Source organism: Montipora foliosa, chromosome 4 (assembly GCF_036669935.1).
Source record: "Montipora foliosa isolate CH-2021 chromosome 4, ASM3666993v2, whole genome shotgun sequence".
NCBI classification, from domain to species: Eukaryota; Metazoa; Cnidaria; class Anthozoa; order Scleractinia; family Acroporidae; genus Montipora; species Montipora foliosa.
This window is the reverse complement of record NC_090872.1, coordinates 4380615-4387964: the sequence shown is the minus strand read 5'-3', so window position 1 is coordinate 4387964 and position 7350 is coordinate 4380615.

Here is a 7350-nt window from a genome sequence, read left to right as displayed (position 1 = left end):
GGAAAAAAAAAAAAACAATGCAAATAGCCAAGGAGAGAGAGATAATTGACGTTAATGTATACAAGAGTTCAGAAAAAATATTTCTTTACTCACCTTTAGATTGACCCTGTTGTGACATCTCTCCTAAAAGACGAATGTATCAAAATGATTACATTGTAAATATAATACACTTTTATGTGCAGGGCTGATAGGTACATGTACTTATCACTGCACTGTACACATGTACTGTAGTTTAGTTAATACCTTTAAGGGAAAACATGTAATGTATGTCTAACTGAGTAAACTTTTATGTAGGTATGCCTCGTGGTCGGTAATATTTTCAATTTCAGGGAAAGTTGTGTTAAACTATGAGAAGTCAGCAAAGAGAGAACAGTGAAGCTGTGTGCGTCACTTGTAGTCTGTCAATAAGAGTTCCGCACGGCGTTTAATATTTCCCTCTTTTATTTTTAATGGCACCACAGATTTTGCCAAAAAGAGGGATTGCTGGTAGTCTAGAGTTGTGAGGGTATATGGGGAACATTTTAAAGCAGTCATTTCTGTATTTTAGAGTTGTTTTGTTTCTGTTCCTGGTTGAGTTGGCTATGCAGTTACTTTACATTTTGTGTTTCTAATGCATTGAAATTGACAGTAAGGATAGGTAAGGAATGGAGTACAGTGTTTTTTTCTGGCGTTCTTTCGTTATGTTTACAAAATACAATACAGAAAGGTTTAATTTAGGAAAGCTATTCTTACGGCATCATGATCTGAATAGTATACACTTATTACTGAGCTATGGATATTAGTCTCAATTGCCTGCCTGACATAAACATGGTCTAGTAAACTACCCGAGATGAATGTAGGTTCGTCTATAATCTGCACATAACTGAAAGATTCCATTAAGTGGTTGCATATCAATGGTATTAAAGAACTTTACATTCAGATCTCCTACGATTATATCAACAGAGTGAGCTCTAAGTATAAATAATCAATTCCACTGACAAAGTGAAGAATATTTGAGCCATTTTTACGATAAAGTAAGGGGAAAGACATATTTAGTGGTTCTTGTACATCATTTGTGTCGCAAGTTACAACAAACTTAACAGCATTTAAAGTAGGGAAGTATTCCTGGTTCAAAATGTGAAACTTATTTTTCACGCAGATTGCCAGACTGCAAAATTTATCTGAATTGTGATCATACCTGTATGAGGTAAAGGGAGTCAACTTTTGTAGAATATCGAAGTCATTATCTCCAGGTAAAAGTTGTGTTTCAGTGAAAGCTAGAATATCACTTTTGAAAAGATTTTCATCACATTTAACATCAGAACTGTGTTTCCTGAGAGAGCGTATGTTTAGTAGGGATAATGTTAAAGCTGAATTGGTATCCTGTGCCCTTTCTTTATCTGTGTTAGTGTTTTTTTGTATATCATCTGCATTTAATCTTCTTAGTCTGTCATATTCACTATGTACTCTCGGATTTGCTTTCACATGTTTGTTGTTGATTTGGCCGAGAATATAAAGTCCTTGAAGAGAAGTTGAACGGCTCAATGCAACATACACTTGTCCATAATTGAACGATTTCTGTTTGTCTAAATGGAAGCTAATAACAACATTGTGCAGTGTCAAGCCTTGCACTTTATGAACTGTGCATGCCCAAGCAAGGGTAATTGGAAATTGAATAGTTGTACTTCTGGAGAAGATAGTTTACCTGGTCGTAGTTTTATCTTTGTTAGTACTGGTTCAATAGGAACAACTCTATGTTGTCTTGCAAACCAGGACTTCCACTGCATTATATTAAATTGGTTCCTGCTCTTTTGTCATCAAATTTTACATAAAGTACATTTGGTTTTTGTGTAACTTTGTTGACATCAACCCTCACTACAGTTTCCATTTGGCCATTTATTAGTCTGTCTGCAATATTTATGTTGATAGTAAGCATTACTCTTGCTCCTTCTTTAATCTTAACTTCAAAATCTAGTCCTCCTGTTTCTCATCTCCCTCTTGACAATATTGTATTGATATTCTGGTTTGTAGCATTTGGTGGATATTGATCTGTAGCTCTAAGTACAAGCAAAGGCGTAGACAGCTGTTCAAGATGTTTGTTGTTGTGCTCATTTACAGGATCATTTTCTGCCCAAATGTGAAGTGTATTTGATGGATAATTTTCATTTTCAGCTAATTGGGATATTGATCGAGAGTTAATGCAGTTTATATCCTGTTCTGTTTGTGAACCAGTTCTTAATCTGTTTAAAAGTCGAATGAAGTGCTGATCATCTTTTTGTCTCATTATTTCAGTTAGTTCTACCACTCTGAACACAATTAAGCAATTAAGTTTTCAAAAATAGGTTTTTCTCTTATTGGTGGTAACTGATAAAAATCTCCTGCAACAACTACACTTATGCCAGCAAACAGTTCAGAGCTAGATGAGCAAAATATGTCTTTCAGTCTTTGGTGTATATGAAGAACACGCCTGTAGAAACCATGGAAACTTCATCTATTATAATGAGCTTTAGTTCAGACAATGAATTAAGGCTCATTTGAGTTTTCTTTTGATCAGACATTGCAGGGAGATTTTCACCTGCATCTTTAGGAATAGCCAATGCTGTATTCATTGTTGTTCCTTCAATATTTATGGCAGAAACACCTGTTGGGGCCATTAACAGTACTGTAGGTATCTCAGGGTTACTTGCGACATGTTTAAATGTCTTTACTACTGTGTGGTATATCAACCTTGTGACATGGCTTTTCCCAGATCCGCCACCTCCAGTGAGAAAGAGATATATTGGGTTGATTTCATTTGGTGGTAAAGAGCGGATATTTTTTACTTTGTTTCGGCACCAAGATAGGAGCAAATCATATGCAGCACACTGCTGAACGTTTAGTGACCTCACAGATTCCCGAAGCAAGTCATCAGAAATCTCAGCATCTGCATCGGGTTCAAATCTTGTTCTATTTTGCTCAACAGTAGCGTGCACTTCAGACTCATAGAATTTAGATGCATATGTCTGTTCATTACCTAGAAGAGTATCTTCATTCCTCCATGGGTAATACAGCTTAAGTAAGTGGTGAAAATACTTGTCAGGGTCTTTGTCTTGTTTGGTGTATGATACCTTATTACAGCCCTAGTTTTCCCGCATTTCATGACTTCATTAGTGTTAAGTAATTTAATTTTGGGAGGTAACAAGCTGATGCTATCTGTATTTGTGGTAGATTGAACATGCAATTCTGTTAGATCATCTGTAAGAATTTCTGGTTGTGCATCATTCTTTGTGGGATCAGTATTGTATTCTTTATAGTAGTATGCAGCAAATTCAGCTAGAAACAGGTTATCAATGGTAGTGTTCGAATCCGGTCTGATACTGTAGCGTTCTATTATATTTGATTTGTAAATATCTGTGTTGTCATCATCTAGTTCATCTAGTTCCTGCTGGCTTTTTGTAACTCGAACTCTTTTCTCTGGCAAATCAGTGCTCACAAAGACTGTTTTTGGGAAAACGTTTCTTAACCAAGATTCAGGCATGCATCTGTCATTCTTGTTAACTCACTTCTCGTGTGGAGAGAAAGGCTGCCCCAATTTTTCTTAAACTGTCCCTAACAGGCAAATTCAAAGCTGTTGCTTCCTTTGCTGCTCGCACAATAGCTTGTGAACATTCTGTTTCATCCTTTGTGAAGTATGAGCAAACATAGGTTACACATTTATAATGATGAAAAACAGGCTGTAAGTCAACATTAGCTCTGAAACCTCTTACCCCAGCAACAAAATAGTTGTTGATGAAACAGCTATCAAGTGGCCTTTTGGGGTGGAGATCAAAGTCAGAATCATGAGATACTGATAAAGCCTAGTAATATTGTTTCTCTGTTTTATTTGGATCATATTGTGGGTTATTTGGATTCAACACTTTGTCTATTTGTTCTTTGTCTAAAGTAAGAATTTTGTTTCTTTCGTCTAACATGTTGCATTTCATCTCTTCATCTAATTCTTCTGACAGTGGTTCTGCTACAATTGTTCTTCTTGTGATAAATTGGCTAAAATGAAATCTGCATGGAACATTACGGTATTTTCTACATGTTTTTGAGTGATTATGCTTTTGATAAGTTGCAACCAAGGCATACAATTCAGGGTCTGCTTGTGTATGTGGCAGATACGCTTGGAGATGGCCATCTATGAAATCTGCATAGTCTTGCTTGCTTTCATGTGTTAGTGTTGGACAATCACTTGTCCATATTAATCCATGTAGATGAGGTGAGCCTCTCATTTGAAATTCAATGCGTAAAGCATAGTGTACTATTTTGCCAATAGGATTAGCTTGTGTAAGAAGTACCTCGGTAAAGAACGTTTCAACCCTATACTGGAAGTGTTTAGCAACAACAACAGGGTTTAAGTTCAGCATGGAGCACCTTTGATTATAAGACAATGCATCAACTTGGGCATCAGTTAAATTTAGGCCTTGTGTTCTGCCAATAATTTGAAACAGTTCAGGCCATCTGAGGTCCGCACAAGATAAAGTCATAAACCAAGTTGGAATGCCAAGCTGTTTCACCATGGCTACAACTTCATACATAAACTTTTGCCAATAGGGTGGTGAGCCTGGAACATGTCTCAGACATAGATAGGCCTGGTCTTGAAAAACAAGATTCTGTAACCTTTGTACGTTGGATCTTAGATCTGATGCTGTAAGGGACTGCCCACGAAGTTTTGAGAGAGCTATGTTAATGCTGTCTGATACTTTTTTCTGTTCTATAATGAACTGTGCAAAGAACAAATATTCAGGATTCATTGCAAACCTGCCACTATGGTGTAAAAGACGTGCATTGAAATATTTTGAAGGTGATAAATTAACTGATCTTTCTGCAGTGTATCCAAATCTACCATTTGGAAATAACACTGGAAATGCAAGTTCTTTACAATGCATGTCAGTCATGAAAGAGACTGGATGTTTATTTTGACCTGGCGCAATATCGAAAATTTCATTCCCGTGTGACTTTGTATGGTTATTTTGTTGTACATTTACAGTTACAGGATAATCTGGAAGAACAGACTGTAAACATGTTTCAGTTGTGGGTGCCCTACACTCATTCAAAGGATGCTCTACTTCTTCGTTATCATCATCTACTCCTTTGTGTTGTGGGGTACCTTCACCCATTAATGAACACATTTCTGAATCTTGTTCTGAACAAGTGTGCAGCTGTTGTTGAGTGAGATTTATGTCAATGTTTTTAATGTTGATTGTTATTCTGCTATAGAAAGGATTGTTATCCCTCAGCCAATTTAGAGCATTGAGTATGATGTCAGGTCGTACAGCTTGAAAATAAACATGACCTCTAAAGGAAAGTTTTCTTTTCAGCTTTAGCGTGATTATTCCTGACCTTTCAGGTGGTCTTGGCAAAACATTGCATGTTTGATCACAATCTACAGGCACATTACAAATAGCCCCTTTGATCTTTCGTTGTTGACCTTTGGGCATGATAACTATTTTTTGAAAGAGAAGCCGCTGAGATATGAGAATTTGCTCACGTTTTTCTAGACTTTTAAGTGCTGAGGGAATTTCATCAACCAATAATTTGTTATGTACAGCTAGACATCGGATGTGTCCCTTTAATAACTTAGAAGAACATGTATTACAGATGTATTCTTTGTTATCAAAAAAACGTTTTCCAGTAAAATTATGCTGAATGTCATATTTTCCTTTCTTTAATTCTGTAACAGTTTTCCTATAAAGAAGTCTGTTGCATACAATACATATGTAACTAGGACCTTCTCTCACTTTTTTTTTTAAAGATGCAATGCAGGAATTCAAGTCATTGTGTATAATAGCATTTAACTGTCTTGCATTGCTTCTCTCTGTCCTCTTTCTTGCCAGCATTTTTTCTTTTTTTGTGCTTCCCATTTGTTGATAAGCCTGTCTTCCTTTGGCCAACAAACTGTCTTTTGTAGATGCAGACATGGATTCGTATTTTTCTGCACGACCACTGAGAATGTCTTGCTTTTCATTGTTGTAATAGCGATTCAATATATCCAAACGCAGTTTTTTCTTTACAGGTTCTAATTCAGCATAACACTTTTTCCTCTTTCTTGAAATTGCTATTTTCTGTTCAGAATATTTCTGGCGTTTAAGAATCTTTTGTTTCTCTGTTCTAGTTAACTTGCATGAGCATAATATAAACTGAATTACATACTCTGTTTCATCACAAATTACCTTATTTGTTATTGTTTGAACTAAACATTTTGCATTATCAATTTGATGGATCTCTAGTGTGTCTTGTTCATTCAAGGAGAAGAGAAAAAATCTTGTGCCTCTCTTAATTTTGTGAAAAACACAACCTAAGCAAAGGTTTGAAAAGTGAAGCAAAAATCCTGTACTTATACTGATATTGTGCAAAACTGAGGTGCACTTACTATATAATGAACTGCGCACAAGGGTTCCGGCAGTAGTTGAAACACAGTTAACATCAATATGAGCACCACATATATTAATATTCTGGAATAGTTTACTGGAATTTGGCTGACATTTGATGGTGTCAGAAAATAGAGCACTTCCACATTTAACAATAGCATCTGATGCATCAGACTTCCAGTACACTCAAGGTTTCAACACAGAAAAACAAATTCCATAAAGAGCTATTGTGGAGCTTTTTGTTATAGTGACACACACTAGTAATGTTTTTAATGCTTGGAGTATCTCTTGGCAAAGTGCTAACAGGAACATCATTTAAGTTTTGTGTCGGAGTTTGACTGGCTGCAAAATTTGTTTGTATATTATCATTGCCAACTCTAACTGAAGACTTTCTGAAAATAGCAAAAAACCAACCACTAGAGTGATTATGTAAAAGATCTTGAAATGAGGTGTATGTTTTGACTGAGACACACATATCATCAATATATACCCACTGATTATCAGCTTTTATAGCCACTGTAAAATGATGGCTTGAACATCTAACCAAACCTTCAAGTGTGTAATTTTGACCCAATACATCTATTGTAACTGGAAAAATTAATCGATCAATACAATTTGATGACAGTTCTAAAGTTAAAAATGTTGGAAGCAGAGCAAAATGTTGCAACATTGAGATATCGCCACAATGGCTTTGACACAAATCACAGTAAAGTGCAGCAGTGCTAGGCAATATAGCCTCAGAGACATAATTGTCAAAATTTCTTTGAGTTATGTTTACGGAACTTATGTAAAGTACAAATATAGTTCTCTGCTTTACAATCGTACTGTCACATGATGTACAAATCGACTGGTCAGTCTGTTGGATAAGAAAAAGTCGTTTTAACTCCTGTGTCATCACACCAACTGTATTCAAGGTAAATATGTCACTAAAGACAGCATGATCAGACATAGTAGCAAATGAGTTGCAATGTTGTCTTAA